The sequence below is a fragment of the Pteropus medius genome, unplaced genomic scaffold (genome assembly GCF_902729225.1).
Source record: "Pteropus medius unplaced genomic scaffold, Ma_sr-lr_union100, whole genome shotgun sequence".
NCBI lineage: Eukaryota > Metazoa > Chordata > Mammalia > Chiroptera > Pteropodidae > Pteropus > Pteropus medius.
Genome location: NW_024347866.1, coordinates 302,789 through 320,520, shown reverse-complemented (window position 1 = coordinate 320,520; position 17,732 = coordinate 302,789). Strand labels below are relative to the sequence as shown.

Genomic DNA, 17,732 nt, shown 5'->3' with positions numbered 1-17,732 from the left:
GCTACCATATGTTTTTGATTGCAGCATTTAATCCATTTATATTTAAAGTGATTATTGATAGGTACACAGTTATTACCATTTTATTATTTGTATTTATTTGTTTCCCTTTTTTTTTTTCACGGAAGTTCCTTTAACATTTCTCGTAATATTGGCTTGTTGGTGATTAATTCCTTAAGTTTTTCCCTGTCTTGGAAGCTTTTTATCTCACCTTCCATTTTAATTGAAAACCTTGCTAGGTAGAATGTTTGTGGTTGTAGATTCTTGTTTTTCATAACTTCAAATATTTCTTTCCAGTTTCTTCTAGGCTCCAATGTTTCTGTTTAAAAATTATGAGACATTCTTATGGGGGTACCATTGTAAGTAACTAGTTGCCTTTCTCTTGCTGCTTTTAAGATTCTCTCTTTGTCTTTGACCTTTGGCATTTTAATTGTGATGTCTCTTGGTGTGGGTCTGTTTGAATTCTTCTTGTTTGAGATTCTTTGTGCTTCCTGGACTTGTATGTCTAATTCCTTTTCCAGGTTAGGGATGTTTTCTGTCATTATTTCTTCAAGTAGATTCTTAATCCCTTGCTCTCTCTCTTCTCCTTCAGGTACTCTTATGGTGTGGATGTTGTTACACTTCATGTTGTCCCAGAAGTCTCTTAAACTATCCTCATTTTTTAAAATTCTTTTTTTCTTTTTGTTGTTCCAGTTGGATGTTTTCTGTTACCTCGTCTTCCTGTTCTCTGACCTGATCTTCTGCTTTGTGTGTGGACTTCATTTTATTGAAGCTTGGTTATATAGATTATACAGGCCTTAGCTGTACAGTACAGAGTCAAGAAAAGGTGTCTTTTATCTTCCTCTGTTGACAAAAGAACTCATAGAAGGTAAGAAGTTAAAAGTACCAAAGAAAAAAGGGATAATTATGTAAAGAGATTTTTGAAAAAAAGTAAGAGAATGGCATGGAATCTAAAACAAAGATAGAGAGATCGAATTAGAACTGATAGAGGGCTAGTTTTGCCTCTAAAACAAGATGAAAGTATGGATAAAGATGCAAATCAATGTGTGTATAAAAGATGGTGAGGTGGGTGGATCCGAGGTATACCCGATGGCTTTTATTTTCTATGTGAAATAAGAAGCAAACTCATCTCCAAAGAATAAATGTGTAGTAGCTGAGTAGGAGGCTTAAAAAGAGAGACGAAAGTCTGTAACAACCACCTAACAGGATGTAAAAGAGCTAAGGGAAATCCAGAAGAATCTGAGTAAGGACATGTAGAAGGATGACATGATTAGTGCCTATTCATATTTCAAATATTAGCCACTTTCTCAGAGAAGCTGAAATGAAGCTCCTGTTACATGCTTTTAGAGCACCAAAGATCTTTTTTAAGACTTACAATAGTTTTAATTTCATGTTAATTCGTAGAATTAGCTGATTAATTTCTACTCCACTAGAATATAAACTCAGTGAGGTCAGGTATCATATTTATTTTGCTCACCACTGCATCATTTAACTCTTAGTTTCACATCTCTAAAATGTGAAGAACATTAAACTGCTACATGACTGGAATATGGATATAGTTAGGTTAGCACCAAACTAGAATTTGAAATATGAAATAGCAGAGACTTCAAATTATTCACTATTATATCCCTAATGCCTAGCACAGTGCATGACATATAGTATATGCTCAATAAATACTTACCTGGGTGAATGAAACTGATATTGCAGGATACCAAGCCTCCTGACTTCCCTTCTAGTATTCCTCCCACTATACCACAATTATCCATACTAGATGTTCAGTATATTATAGTTATTATAATAAGGGCCTATGCATATGCATTATTATCTCTGCTTTACTCAAGAAGAAAATGAAGCTCTGAAAAGTTAAATATCACATGCAATTTAAATAGCTAAGATCTGGTGGAATCAGAATTCAATTCCATGTCTTCCTGGTTCCAAAGCCTGAGCTCTTTATCCAGTTCCACACTGCCTGCTAAGGTATTAAGTGATAAAAGATTTAATGTATGAACCCCCCTAGAGGGAATGTACATTTGAAAGTCCTCCCAAACTCCCCACTGGAAAAAAAAATAATACAAACAAAGTAATGATTTTAATGGTAAAATCTCAAGCAAAGTGACAAGTCAATGAGGATAATATTTCAGGCCAGACACTTGTCAACTGCCTCCCAAATCATACCATGTAGGCACCTGCCAATCTAATCTATGATCATGTACATTATTCATCTCCTCAGCATGTATTGATCCCTCAGAGAGAATGGAAGACATAATTCCAGAGTTTATCTTCTCAGCATGACCTAAGCATGACCCTAGAAGCAGTATGGAATAATGGAAAGAGCACAAACATTGCAACCACTCTGATCTGGGCAAGACGCTTCAGCTATCTATACCTTAATTTTCTTATCTAAAAAATTAAGGCAATGATGCTTGTGGTTTAGGAAATGATTACATTGGATAGTACATATAAAATGTTTGCAGCATAGTGGATATATAACTCAATTGTTATTAGTTGCTTTCTCCCATATCCAGAATCCACCTCCTATCAATTCTTTGAAGACACTCTGAAAAATACATCAAAAGGACAAGCAATCCATTCTACCCACTACTCCAAGTTGTAGCAAAACACAGGTGATATTTTTCTGATTTTCAAAAAGTTCCCTGAAAGCAACTTTTCGTTTATAGGTGAGATCTTAGCATTAAAACAAAAAATAAAAATAATCTAATAGTTGTTCTGCCCCTTTTATGTTTAATGCTGCTGTTTAAATAATCATTTCTTTTTTTAAATGTCAAAGAATATTAGATAAAACTTTTATTTTGAATGTGATTTAGACTCATAGGATAAAACTTAAGAATCATGTATAACTTACTGCTTGATCAAAATTAACATAAAAATATAACAAATTGTATTTTAACTCAAATGGACAAACCACTTTCTAAAAAAAAAAAAAAAAAAAACTTCCTGCTCTATGCTATCATAATTTTTCCAATGAAGTATTGGCAAAAATGTAGTTAAATTGTGCCACAAATGGTTAAAAGCAACATTTTAGGTGATTTGGATAAAATATACATGCATTACTCAAAATAAATATTAAGATAATTTTCTCTGTAAAATTAGCTTGCAGATGAAAAGAAGAAATCCAAATCTACAGACTAACAGCTGTCCTCTTTAAAGTTCTATTCCATGTAGCTACTTCTATTAATGGTATATCAGTTGGATCATTTTCTCTTTTATTTTGCAACTTCCAAATTAAGCCTTTTAGATTGCAGACCTCTTCACTCAAATGTTCAACATTACTAAACCGTCCTTCACAAACTGAAGTAAAATTCTGAGAAGTTCATTTGAATACTATCTTGTGAGAATTTACTGGCAATTCAGTAATGATGTTCTGTACAGCTGTTATTAAATGGCCACATTGTTTGTTTAATTTCAGAAGAAAGTTGAGTAACTCATCACTACTGATTTCCAACTTTGCCACTTCAGGTAATTCTCCAAATTTTATCGCTTCTACATTTAGTTCTTTAAGAGCAGCCGGAACTTTCTGCTGATCTCTATTGATAATTCAATTCTTTTAAAACTCATCTTTCCTCATGATCAAAAGATGTCTTAAAGCTATATTATTTTCCTTTAATAAATCTGTCATATGCTCAAGTCCAAGGCCATGTAAAAATATCTCCAGATCTTCAAATGAACTAAATATGTGATCTTTTTATTTATCAGAATCCATTGTCAATAGTTTACAAATAGTCTCTTCTTTAGTTAGCTCTGTACATTGGAACGCTAGCTTCATACATAAGGAGTGTCCCTCTATACTGGAATCTACACTAATGTCAGAATTTGGGAGCTTCTCGACCAGTGAAATATCTCCTGTAGTCAATACTTTCTTAAATGTTTCATTCTTTTCTTCTGTCTGTAATGCTCCTTTTAATTTCTGAGCTGCCCAATCTATATAGCCAGTCTCCCAGTGATCATCCTCACTCTTGCTACTCTCGCCTCCACCGGCCACCTCCAGGCCTCATAGCATGCCTGCCACCATGCCCTCTGGCTGCTGCGGACCCACACTGCTACACATGCCCACTCCTAAATAATCATTTCTAACATTTCTATTGCATTTCATAACATTAGGCAGAGTCAGGACATCTAGCTTATTTTACAGTTGAAGAAATTAAGATGGAGAGGGGGTGGGATGCCCATCCCAAGGTCACAGGACTCAATGAGGGAGGGCTAGAACTAAAAACTAGATCTCTTAGTCCTTAGTTTATTATTCTATAATAATAATAACAACAATAACAAATATATTCAATTTACTTAAGTCTTGAACTCTCTAAACATGCTATATAACACTTTGATCGAAAACAGCTAATAAATCCCCTATATTCATGTTCTGGTTTCATATACCCTTTTACATATTAAAAACTGAAAGTTAAACTAGAAGCATCCAAAGTGAGCCCAGTGTGTAAGAGTGATGTTTTTTAAGTGTTATTTTAAGTGTTAATTACATATTCTTTCAGAGGAAGCATCCAATGTATAAGATGCTACTTCATTTCATAGCAAAAGCAGTGAAAATTGGAATTTTTATTTTAATAACTCTACTATATCTATAACCACAATGGACAAATAAATGAAATCACCACATATAGAGGATAAGCATGTTCTATAAATTCAATCAAAACATCATTAAAGATCAATTAAATCATTCATTTTAAAGGAACTCTATGGTTATTTCTGAGCTTAAGAGAAAAATTACTACAAAGTGAAGGATTCTCATTTATAGAAAAAAATCACATAGAAAATAAACTCAGAAAACCTCTTAACTCTAAAATACAACTATCCTTAGCATTTCCAAAGAACCAAGTTTGCTTATAAGAGGTATACTTTTTAAAGAAAATAAAAGTTAGTAAGAAAATAACAATAAGAATGAAAAGCAACAGACTTATTTATGCCAATTATCCAGCACCTATGAATTAGCTTCATGCAAAAATTGCAGTATTTCTCCAAATTAATATTATATCAAATCAAACATACAATTTTTGCCACAAAAACAGATTTATGAGCCCATTTTTTAAAAGGCGAAGGAAGTGAAACAAATAATTATTAAAAACAAGTTACCTCTCATCCCCACAGTCCCTCTCCCAAATTTAAGTTCTAGACTTACTGTAAGTGAATAATGTGCCCAGTTACAATAAAATCTTCTGTAATACCACCGAAATCTGTCTCAATGAACAGCTTCTTAGCTAAACAGATTTAAATGACCTTAGAACTGAAATCTTTATGTAGGAGGAGTTCTGTTTTATCCACCAAATTTACCAATTGTCATGAGAAAATTTGCATTCAAAGCAGGTCAGCATTCAAGGCTATATTTGTCAAAAGATTCAGAGGAAATCACAAAGTTCAAGTGAGTGAGTTTTTCCCCTTTTAATTAGTTCCTGATAGGCATTTCAGTATGCCAATGTTATTTTACTATGTGACTCACCACGTTGGGAATTAACAGATAATCCAAAGGTAAGTATGCGATTGCCAAGTCTATGTTGTTTCCTCAGAGTGCACTATCCAAAGTACCTCACTGTTTTGAGTTTCAAATACCTTTAAGTATGAAAGGAGTCATAAATAGACAAGGAGTCTGGAAACTTGCATTCTGCTCTCCCTCCCACAATCAGCTAGGTGAACTTGGGCAATTTCCTTAACATCTTTGGGCTTCAGATTCAAAAAAATTATTGAGTAAAACCCAAGACATCATGTAGTCCAACTTCTATTGCCAAGCAAAAACTCTCTCTTCATTTGTCCTAAGGTTTCTCTGATTTCTAAAATCTTCAGTGTTGTAGTTAAAACTCAGTGTCATGTATCATTTTCTTTGCCATTAAAAGTTTATCAAATATTTTTAATAACTAAACAAGATTCCATTTCAGCCCAGATATAATTAAATAAACTTCATCATTAAAGTCTCCACAGAATTTTTATCTACTCCTGATTTAATATCCATGCCAGGAATTGTGCAAAGCCATAAGAAGCTAGAATATTTTGATGCTTTTCTAAACTATATGAAACGATGTCAGTGATTTATTTTAAAATAAGAATTAATTGAGATTAAATCCAGTCTACATACCACCTAATATTTCAATGGATAAAAAGTATCTTCCCTGCTTTGGAATACAGGTTCCAAACTTGTGTTAAACTTGATAACTTTTCTCAGATACCAAAAATATATTGAACACTAAATATGTGAATAAACAAATAAAAAACAAGGAGTCTAATGAAGAGCGGATTATGGATAGTCTTCTCTCCATTATTAACTTTATGTTTTACCCTAAGAGTTTTTTTTTTCATTTTTTATTCATTTGCATAGTTAATGCTTCACTCTAAATTAAAGTTGTAAAGCGGGAAAAAACAGAATTGTTTAGGGAGTTTAGTATCTGCTTTTCAGATGTCAGTTAGTTTGGCTCTTTCACAATCATTTTTGTCAGAATCATCAGGCCTACATGAGTTATTTTATAATCAGAATTTGCTGACATGATGGTAACAATGGAGACTTAGATTTAAAATATTTCCTTTTCCTGCAATTGCAATTCTAATTAACTCGTTTATCTTCTTCTATTTAAAAAAAAAATTCTTCAGGAAGTTTTCTTCACGCTTCCTGTTTCCCCCAAATTTTCTAGCCCTTGCAAATATTTCATTATATTATACTTTACAATATAATGGAAAAATACAATTCAAAGAAATAGTACTATAATATCTTGGAATGATACAGTACATTTATTTGTAGACATGCAAACCATAAGTTAAACACAGTTAATAAAATGCAGTTGGAAACAATAATGCACCATATCTCAGATGTTAAAGCTGATTAGATATGAGATATGGACTTTCACCCTGATTTGATAGTTTAACCGTGAAAGCATAAGCTAAGCTTTGCTTCTTGGTGTGAAGAGAAAGACACTAAAAGGGTAACTCATTTTAGTATAATGAAAGCCCTATTTGATGGCTTTCTAGTCACATCGATAGAAGTTGCCAACAACACTTGTTTGCTTGTACCTTAGCACTCATTACTCTGCCTTAGATACAAGGCAAATTGTAACTCCTAAGAAAATGAGAATTTGAGAATAAACCTTATTGGTGCAGAGAAGGAGGTTGGATAAGACTAGTTGGAGCAGTCCCTCCGTAGCTGGAAGCTGGTCTACATCAAAATTGAGAAAGTGTATAAACTCACATATGAAGCAGGCCAGGTTCAGTGTCACCCAACAGGTATGGAATAAAGAGGTATATTAAAGCCTCAGGGTGGGAAAGTTCTTCAGGATAGTTGTGATATGGGCCATCACTTGCAAAATTCTTAATATTTTTAGTAAACCTAATTAAGACTTTTCTTTCTTCCCTTCTTTAAAGAAAGACCCTCTCCCTCAAACTTAGATAATTACCTTGACTCCGGTGACTCAGGTCCTCTGGCTATTGATAAGGATCATTGAAACTCAGCATTATCCTTGGCCCATTACAAGACAGGAATGGCTTTAGGCCAAAACAGGGCCCTTGGGGTCCAAGAAGAGAGAGTACCTTTTACCCAAGTTTTTTTTTTTTCTTTCTTTTACGAAATATATTAATCAAGCCTGATTTCTTTTACCCACTTGATAGGCAAATCAATAATAGAAATGAAACTAGATATATGATTCAAGTAACAAGTTTGTATATTTTTCCTTGTCTAGAGATCGAGGTGGCACTTTAGCAGGAAACCCAAGACCCCATCCTAAGGCAGAGAGGGAAAGAGCTCTATGAAACCCCAATAAGCAGGCACTACAACTCTCCTCAGCAGGAAGCAGATACAAAAGAAGAGACCTCCCATCCCTCAACATCCATACTAATAAGAAGGGGTTCATGGCTCTCAGAAAGAGAGTTAAGCAAGAAAGTTAGATAGGAGGGTTTGGGTCTGCCTGCAAAGACACTGAGGTCATCCTATGCTAGAAAATGTCCACCCTAGTCAGCCCACAATTAAGCAAGCCAGAAGGCATTTTGGGGGCTAAACATAACTCATGCAAGGAAACAAGTGAGCAGAAAATTGGGTACTAGTTTTGGCCAGTCACTCGCACCTGCTCAATGAAGACCGCAACAACCTTTAAGTCACCTGAACCTCATTATACCATCATTATAATATGATGCATATTCCAGGAAGTTCATTAATATAATTATTACAGACTGAATTCTGAGAATGAACATGCACAGAAAGCAAATGATTAATCACTGAGTCCTGTCAGTCTTAGTTGTCAATCAAAGAAGCCCATTCCTCTAATAAAAGTAACTACTCACAGCAAATAGGGATAAAAACCCCAAAGGCTTTGTTACCAGGCCTTTGAGCCACTCCTCTTGCTCAGGCCCGCTTCCTGGAAGTGTACTGTTGCTTCTAATAAAGCTATTCTTTTCTGCTGTATTTCGGTGTCTTGCTCAATTCTTTGTTCAAGACATTAAGAACCTGGACAATGAGTTGAGAGGGGAACCCCACTCTCTGATAACAGTTGGTATCAAGTCATTCTTCTGAAACAATCGGGAAAGATGATACAAATGATTCTGCAAGCAGTCTACAGTCAATCCTTGGAAAGGGGCCAGCAGAAACTAGGCAAAAAGATTTAGGCCTGGGCCCCAATTTCAAGACACAGGAAGAATTGAGCTTCCAAATTAGAGCCAAGTCCAATTAAACAACCAAAAGCAAATGGTGGGGTAAGAGATAAAAGCTAAAGACTGATGCTTAGAAAGTCTCCCAGGAGCCCAAATAAATTCCAGAGGCCAATAACACATTAGACTATTTCCAAGCTGCTACCTGCTAAAAGACAATGATTCTCATTGGGCTTGGGCTGTATCAGAACTGAGACTTCCTAAGCCGACATCATGAAGTGAAGCTAGAATGGGCCTAGGATAGACAAATACTATCCCTGGCCTCTTTGGTAGGAATATATACATATTATTTTGTATATAGATCTTAGCCTAATTTGAATTAAGTGTGGTAAACAGGAAGGCTTCAGGTAGGGGCTTCAGGTATATATTGAGATATATATCTTGATAAATCAGGAGTAGGTGTGCCCCCCCAAAAAAGACATTTCTGCCAGAAGATACCCTTTTCACCACAACTCATGTAGAATGAATTGTTTCCTTTAAGCTCCCTTAGTTGTCGATGATTCTATCATAGCATACTGCTCTTATCACAGTATCCTGTAATTATGCAATAGTTTCTAGTTTCTATCCCTCTACCTAGAAGGTAAGCTACATCAGATAATATCAAATCCACCTTTGTAACCCGAGCATCTAGCACAGCGCTTGGCACATTGTAGCTCTGTAAACTGTTGAATGAATGTGAGTGAATAAAAACCAGAGTCTGGCACTGCTGACCTCTGTGATCTGTGGGTCTGTATTTAAGCCTATTTGGTGTTAATCTGGGAAGTGGATCATGCTGTTTTTGGATCATGTATTTCCCAGGTCATGTGGGTTTCCTGAGAATCTCAGCTCTGGTGTCCTGCTGTTGAATTTGTGGTTGTTTGGAGGGGAATTCAGAGTTCATATATTAATTGGTTTCAAAATAATAAAGGCTGGACTTCAGGGAAAGAAGGCAGTCTAAATGTCCTCTGTGTTCTTTATAAGATGCTGTTTTTCTGTATAATATGCCAGCTCTACTAAATAACTTTTCAAGTCAGTTTTCGGGAGGCGTGATGATTAAAAAAAAAAAATCAAATAAAAAAACCTCAGAACTTTAGAAGTTTGACATATGTCTCAATGTTTAAAAACTGTTCTGAAATCCGGAGAATTTCGTTAAGAACTATGTGTGTGTATACATATAAATTATAAAGTCAGTAGCTATTTTTATTTTATTATATTTATTTTTCTTGTGTTTGCTTATTTAATATCCTTTAATCTTACAAAGGAAATAATACTTTGGGCCATTGAATTCTGCCTTTGCTGATTGCCTTATTTGAACAGCAGTTCAGAAATACCCATTTCCTATTATGGTGGTCAACAGAATGAGAGTTAAGGGGACTAAAAACAGTAATACTTTTCCTCTCACCTTCTAAGTTCTTCTAGCTGGGCTAATAATCAAATTAACTGAGCAGATTAATAGTAAAAAATCAAATTTTAATACATGTGCATGGGGAATTCACATAAGCATGAAAATTCCGAAGATAGTGGGACGACACTGGGTATATATGACATTTTTGACCTAGGAGAAAAGGGGGATGGTAATGGGGTCTTAGACTTCACAAATGAGAATGAGTGATTTACAGGTATTTGAGGAAGAGCAGAACACATGGCAAACAAATTCTTGCTAGGCGACTATGAAACAATGGGACATAGTGGGTATCTAGCTAACAGCTCCCTAACTGAAGCCTTCCTATTTACCATACTTAATTCAAATTAAGCTAAAACTAACATCTTAAGATTTTATTTACAGGTTTTTCTATCTGAATTTCTTGGACAAAAAGGGGACAGGTCAAAAGTTTTTTCTGAGTCTTCTGTTTCTTAATAAACAGCTTAAAACCAATATCCCCTCAAAAAAAAAGCAGCCTTCAGGGTTGCAAAACTTTTGTTCCCTTCAGAATCATAAAGCTTTACACAATGAAAGAAATATCATGATCCCTGCTAATCAATTATTTTAGCTACTGAAGTATCAGAAAGAACCCCAACAGTAGCGTGACTCTGGTGGAAGAACACTGAACTAGATGTCAGATCCACCTAGATTTTATTTCTCTTGACTTTTTGACTTTTGGAAAGTAACTTAACCTATTGAAACTTGAGTGATATCCATTTATGAAACTGAAATAGTATCTCCTTAGCTATCTCAAGGGGATAATAGATAATATAATAGATAATATAGTTATAAATATATATATATATAACATAACATATATGTTATATATATAATATATATGTTATATATAATATATTATATATATATAACATATACATATTGGTCTTTGTCCCTAGTTCCTGGCATAGAGATCCTAACATCCTTGGAATTTCCTGAGTAATAGGAGTGCCTTTTGTTTTTTGTAATGAGTCTCTTTTGACTACACCTGAGTTTATGCTAATGAGGCATAAACTACTGGTGAGCCCCTGAATAGCTTCAGGATAAAGCCTAGTTACCAGAGGAACCAATCTTGTGATTAGAGGTTTGGAATTTTCAGTCCCACCCCCTGACCTCCAGGAAGGGGAGAGTGACTGAAAGTTGAGTTCAATCACCAATAGCCAATGATTTAATTGATCATGCTATGTAAAGAGACTTCCATAAAATAACCCTAAATTGGGTGCAGAGAGTTTCCACCTTGGTGAACACATCAAAGTGTTGGGAAGGTGACATGTCTAGAAAGAGAATGGAAGCTCCCCAAGCTGCACTACATCTCCCCTACCACAATACCTTGTCCTATGTATCTCTTTCATTTGGTCGTTCCTGAGTTGTATCCTTCATAATAAACCAGTAATAGTTTACCTAAGTTCTTTGAGTTCATCTAGCAAACTATCGAACTTGAATTGGGTCATGAAAACTGCCGAATTTATAGCTGGTTGGTCAGAAGTACTGAGATTTTTGACTGGCATCTAAAGTTGGTGCAGTCTTGTGGGACTGAACCCTTAACCTGCAGGGTTTTTGCTGACTACAGATACTTAATGTCAGAATTGAACTGAACAGTAGGATAGCCAATTGGTATAGAGAATCTGAGGCCAGATAATTGTTTGATGTCAGAAAACACCTCAGACAAGTCAACCTTCTTTATAACCATTTCTTTATCGGTCATATAGCCCACCTACTTGGAAAAGCCTAGGTCTTTCAGGAAACTTATCAAAATAAAGTCATCTTACAAACTATGGTAAACACTGCTAATTGTTTCTCAGTATCCATTCTCCTACCCTTTTTTATAGTAATAGAAACTCATGTGTTTTAGCTGTGTACATGACCTCCCAACCAAACTGTATTTTCCAGACTCCTTTGCAGTCTGGTATGAAGATATGACAAAAATATAGACAATGATAAGCAGCAGTGATGCATGTAAACTTCGGATCATGTTTTGAGAAGAAAATCTCTTGTCCTCTTCATTCTTTCCCGCCACTCAACCAGCGGAGACATGATAGTGGGAGCCATATTTGACCACACAAAGTTATCATACTAAGAGATAGCAAAGCCGCAAAGTGAAGGACCCTGGGACTTGTATGACCTTCTGCAGAAGTGCTGACTGTCTACCATTGGTCTATTGCTTGAGCCATAATATTTTGAGATCTCTTGGTTATTACAGCTTATACTCCAAATAATATAGAAACAAATCTTCATTAAAGTGCAATTCATATTATTTAATGTTACTCTTCTCAAAGGCATTTGCACGTGGATTCCAAAAATCAAAGAATGTATGAAGTTCAAAGGAAAAATATGCTAATGGTCTTTCAGACCTAGTGATAGGCCAGAGGTTTTTGTTTAGTTTTTATCTCCCTTAAATTTCAGCATACCAGCAATTGGCTACTTTGTCTCTCCTTTAAGTTCAGCCCTGACTCTAAGCTCTTACATATCCGTTTTTCCTCTTAGTACAATAGTCCTCCCTTATTCACAAGGGATACATTCCAAGACCCTCAGTGGATGCATGGAAACTTGGATAGCATCAAACTCTCTCTATATATACTATGTTTTTATCTATGATATAGTTTAATTTATAAATTAGGCACAGTAAGAGATTAACAATAATAACCAATAATAAAATAGAAAATTATAACAATATACTGTAATGAAATTATGTGGATGTGGTCTCTTTCTCTTTCTCCACTAATTTTTATATTTTTCAGTCCATATCTATCCTAAATCTTTGTAACCATCCATTACTTGTAGTAAATGGCTTGGTGTCTCTCATTTCAGGGGATCCCTTGCTGAAGTCTCGATGCTTTCTGGTGCAACACATTGCCATCATTGGAACACATTTTTTGTTTGTGTCTTCCATTCACAAATGTAATACCTTTTCTATCTTAACTGAGCACTTCTCACATACTGTGGCCATAACTTTTGCAGCTTGTGGTAGGACAGCAAAACTAGTACAAATTTCTTTATCCTTCTTTAGAATTTCATGGAAAGAAGAGTCATTCTTATCATAGATCTTAGCAACCGCAATATACAGATTTTTTTTTCATTCCTTATTAAGTCAAGAACTTTCACCTTTTCACTTAAAGGAAGTGTTTTGCGGCTTCTCTTTGGCACGTCCAAATTGCCAGCATCACTACTCCTGTGTTTTGAGACAATTATTAAGTAAAATATGGGTTACTTGAACACAGCACTGTGATACCATGACAGTCGACCTGATAACTTAGATGGCTACTAAGTGACTAATGAGTGAATAGTGTATATAGCATGGATATTCTTGACAAAAGGGATAATTCACAAACAATGCAAGATTTCATCGAACTACTCACAAGGGCACACAACTTAAAATTTATGAATTGTTAATTTTGGAAATTTCCATCTAATATTTTCATACTGCACTTGACCACAGGTGACTGAAACCACATAAAGCAAAGCTGCAGATAGGAGAAAACTACTCTATGTGATTTCCTTAAGAACAGGAAGTGCACCTTACTTGTCTCTATAAATAGAGCTCCTAGAATATAACAGATGTTCCATAAATATGTTTTGAACACTTCTAGTGAAGGTAAACAAAACAGCCACATTTCTTCCCTTGTTTTTTTTTTAAATTCTTTCATACTAAACTTTTATTCTAATAGTGCAATAACTAAATGACAACAATAATGAGAGAAATAGGCTGTATTGTTGGTTTAAACTGCTTGTCAAACAGTATGTTTAATGATTACCCATGTTCTTTAGTCCTCACAATTACTTTATGATGTAAATACTACTACTGACATTCCCATTTTACAGAAAAGGTAACTGAGTCTCAGAGAAGTTTAAAAAGTGTTCAGTGTTCTTTCCCATGGTCTCACATTTAGTAATGATTGAAACAAGGATTTGAACCCAGCATTGTTTAACATCAAAAGACACTTTCTTAGCTGCAATATAGTATGCTACATTATCTTCTAGGAATGGCCTGGCACTGTGAAGGATAGCAAGGGGAAAAATCAGTCTGGGTTTAAAAATGAATTGCAGATAATTAAATCAATCTAAATTATGTGTTGTGAGTTGCCAAATTAATATAAATTATATGACATAAGAAAATTTTGCTAGCTTCCTCATCAATAAATACCATCACCTTGAAAATCTGTACATGGGAGAATTTGTTAATCTGGTCTGAACCTTGGCACAGTTACTTGAAAACCAAAGAAACTAGAATGATCACAAGAGGGACTGCTATTTTGCATAAATGTTTTAGAGGACAATGGAAGAAAACAGCATAGACACAAAATAGACTTCACAAGGGCAGTTTGAATGTAGTATATTATCTGCTATCAAGCATTTTATTAACCAATTATAATTCTAAATTTGTTACTGTTTAAGAATATTCAAAGATACATAAAAGCCAAATAGTACAATGAAATTGCATGTACTCATTATCCAGATTCAACAATAACCAAGATAAAATATTTATTAATCATATCATGAGAACTGATAGTCCTACACTTAAAGATTAAAAAGTATTATGTTCACTGAATCTTAAACTGGTAATACTGAAACAAATTAAACATTCCAGTCTAACATCCTCTTTTTACAGCCAAGGAAACCAAGGCCCTGAAGAAAGAGGTGATCTAATCAGGTTATTGAGTTAGTAACAGCCAATATAAGAATTAGTTTGCACTATATCACACTGCTATTTAGTATTAATTACTCTTTAGTTGATTTGAATCCTTTTAAAATAATTGATAAAATATAGCAAAAGCCTTTTCTCCATAAATTCATTAAAACAGACTAGGCTATACGCCAAATATGAGTCTTTTCTACCTAATTTTTTCCCCAAAAATATAAGTTACAAAACAGCTCTCTCATTTATGCCCTTTAACATTTAAGTGTATTATAAACAGTTTTTCAATCAAAAGAGTTCAGAGAAACAATCACAAAAAAATTTTACCGTAACATCATGATCCTTCCGATTTGTCTCTTGATAATGCTGAGACAGGAACAAACACATAATGAACTTGTTAATGAACTACTAACAGGAAACCAGAGTGTACACATGTGTGTCCTTGGATTGAGCCTTAACAAAATTAGGAAGTTAAGTTCCAACTGAGGACCAGACAACCAGCAGAAATTCGTAAGAGCTAAGGCACAGCAGAATTTCAGGAAAAATAAAGATCAAGAATACATATTAATTTTCTCAAGTTGTCATTCTATTAGTGGCATATGAGTGTTAAAATGCTTACATGGGTTATTAAATTGGGTTCCAAAACCATCTCACTCATTCATCTTAATATTTATTTAGAAGAAAATCACAGATCATATGGATCATATTTACTGCATATTAACATTTGACTTCAAAATGGCTGTATCTCCTAAAAAGAGAACAGCTGGATCTTCTACATTAATACTGAGATGATCTTGTGAACTATATTTTAGATTGGCAGCATATCTTTGAAAAAATGTTTTATTTCTTTCTTCAGACTGTGGCCTACTTTCTACGTAGGCTACTGCCATTGAGTGATTTATTCAATTTGTCACCCATTCACTTATTCAAAAAATAGTTATTGAGTTTTGTGGTAGGTAATTGGTACACAACAATGAATGAACAAATTCCTGCCCTCATTGAACTTACTTTACGGTAATGTAGTAAACCATAAATAAATAAACAAGCCAAAATAAATTAGATAATGACACATAAAAAATAAAAAATAAATCAGGGTAAGATAGTGAGGGTAAGAGGCTAGACAGTGATGAGGGGAGTGAGAGAAAGAGGCTATTTTAGAAAGGATGATCAGGAAGGCCTGTCTAAGGGAGGACCTGAATAAAAGGATAGAGGGAGTTATGAAATTAACTGAGAGTGTTTAAGGCAGATGGAATAGCAAGTGCAGTGGTTCTGAAAAAGGACTGTGACTGATGGGGTTGTGAGTCTGTGTTGCTGGAACAGAGTAAGCAAGGAAGAAAGAAGGAGGAGGAAAGGTAGGAGAGGTACAGGGGGCAGTTTGTATGGTGCCTCATTGGCCATTTTAGACTTCGGCTTTCGTTCTGAGTGAGATGGGGAGCCCTTGGAAGATTTTGATCAGGGGAGTATATGAAATTAGTTATGTTTTAGAATAACTTTGGCTGCTGAGTAGACAATAAACTGAATGGATATGAAATGGAATCAGGGAGATGATTTAGGAAGCTCTTGCAATTGTCTAGCCAAGAAATGATGGTGGCTTGCACTATGATAGTGAAAAATACCATATCTTGAATATATCTTGAAGATTGGGCTAGTGTGATTCTCTAAAGGATTGTGGGGTATGCAAGGGAGGAGATAATCAAAAATGATGTCAAGGGTCCTAGTCTAAGCAACTAGGTAAATGCTGATGCCATTTATTGAAAGGAGGCATACTGGAGAAGGAGCAGGCTTGGTGTGGGAATAAAAAATTCAGTTTTGGACATGATAAGTTTAGGCTGTTCATTAAACTTCCAAGTGGAGGTGCTGAGTAGACATTTGGATATATGACTGGAGCTTAGAGGAAAGTCTAGTACTCCATTAAAATTTGAGAGTTACGGTATATACATGGTACTTAAAGCCTTGAGACTGAATGAGATTTCCTAGTGATCATTTGTTTGGATTGTATAGCAAGCAGGTTTAGGCATGGGCAGTTCTAAAATTAGAAAATTAAGAACTCTAGAGAATTACCACAACATTCAAGAAAGTTGAACATTTACTGAGTAGACAAATTACCAAATATCACTAGTTAAACTAAATTATTTTATTTGGTTTTAGTCTTATCCTTTATTATCAATTACAAAAGTACATTATCCCACATCGTCACCTGTCAGAACAAATTCAGTCTTTTTTTCTTTTAAACTTATTCTAAGTTGTTTTAAATAGTCAAAAATTTAGCAATGTTAACACTACATTGTTAATCATTAAGCTTCTAAAAGACATATAGTCTTATTCACTTTATAAGATTTGTTACTACAAAAGCTCTTACACTTTATAGAACACTTCCTTGCCTGGCTATTGGCATTACCACATTAAAATACGAAACTTTCTTACTTTTAGCCATCTCATTCTCTACCTTTTCCATTCAAGTTTGAAGATCAACTACAAATTTTTGTGCTTGTGTGACAATTAGGGGGCAATAATTGAAAATTTCCCTGAAGAGAAAACTGTTCAACGACTCATAAATTCAGTACTTTAAAGATACACTTTAAAAAGTCCTTCGAACTCATCAAATTGTACACATTAAATATGTGCAGTTCTTTGTATATCAATTATACCTCATTAAGCTGTTAAAGGCAGTTTTTAAAAACATCATCCTTTTTCTTGCGTCACCAAATTGTTGCACTGATTTCCTGTTACTATTAGTTTCAGTTGATCTTTTCAGTTGTTCTCTACTGCTTGACACAAAGTAGCCTATGTGTGAATTAGGCGATGGAGGGTTTTGATAAGGGGGGTGAATGAAATAAAGTTCCACTTGTCTATTTACTTGCCAAGATTTACCCCTTGTCACCTACTGTGGTTATAAGTCCCATATTGGCATCACTTCTTTGTGATGGGCTCCCGAAGCAGAAATTTTTTTTTTCTAAAATTCCATTAATATTCACATAGAGAACTCAAGAGGTCATCGTGGGAAATAGGTAGGTATGTGTTAATCTTTCACATTTGCACAGCATGACTAATTCTTAT

At 34.7% G+C, this 17,732-nt stretch overlaps 1 protein-coding gene and 1 pseudogene across 4 annotated transcripts in view; both read right to left on the bottom strand.

The window, feature by feature from the left end:
• Nucleotides 1-5,484, bottom strand: part of IL13RA2 (interleukin 13 receptor subunit alpha 2) — a 35,839-nt gene extending 30,355 nt beyond the window's left edge. The window contains exon 1 of one of the 4 annotated variants that reach the window (XM_039878931.1): nucleotides 5,465-5,484. The gene's annotated coding sequence lies outside the window, so the exon portion shown is untranslated. Of the gene's footprint in view, nucleotides 1-5,146; nucleotides 5,358-5,464 lie in introns of those variants that run through there. The other 3 variants (XM_039878926.1, XM_039878930.1, XM_039878929.1) reach the window with 3 other exon arrangements.
• LOC120615743 (ankyrin repeat, SAM and basic leucine zipper domain-containing protein 1-like) lies at nucleotides 3,082-4,120 on the bottom strand (annotated as a pseudogene).
• Nucleotides 5,485-17,732: the final 12,248 nt, after the last annotated feature.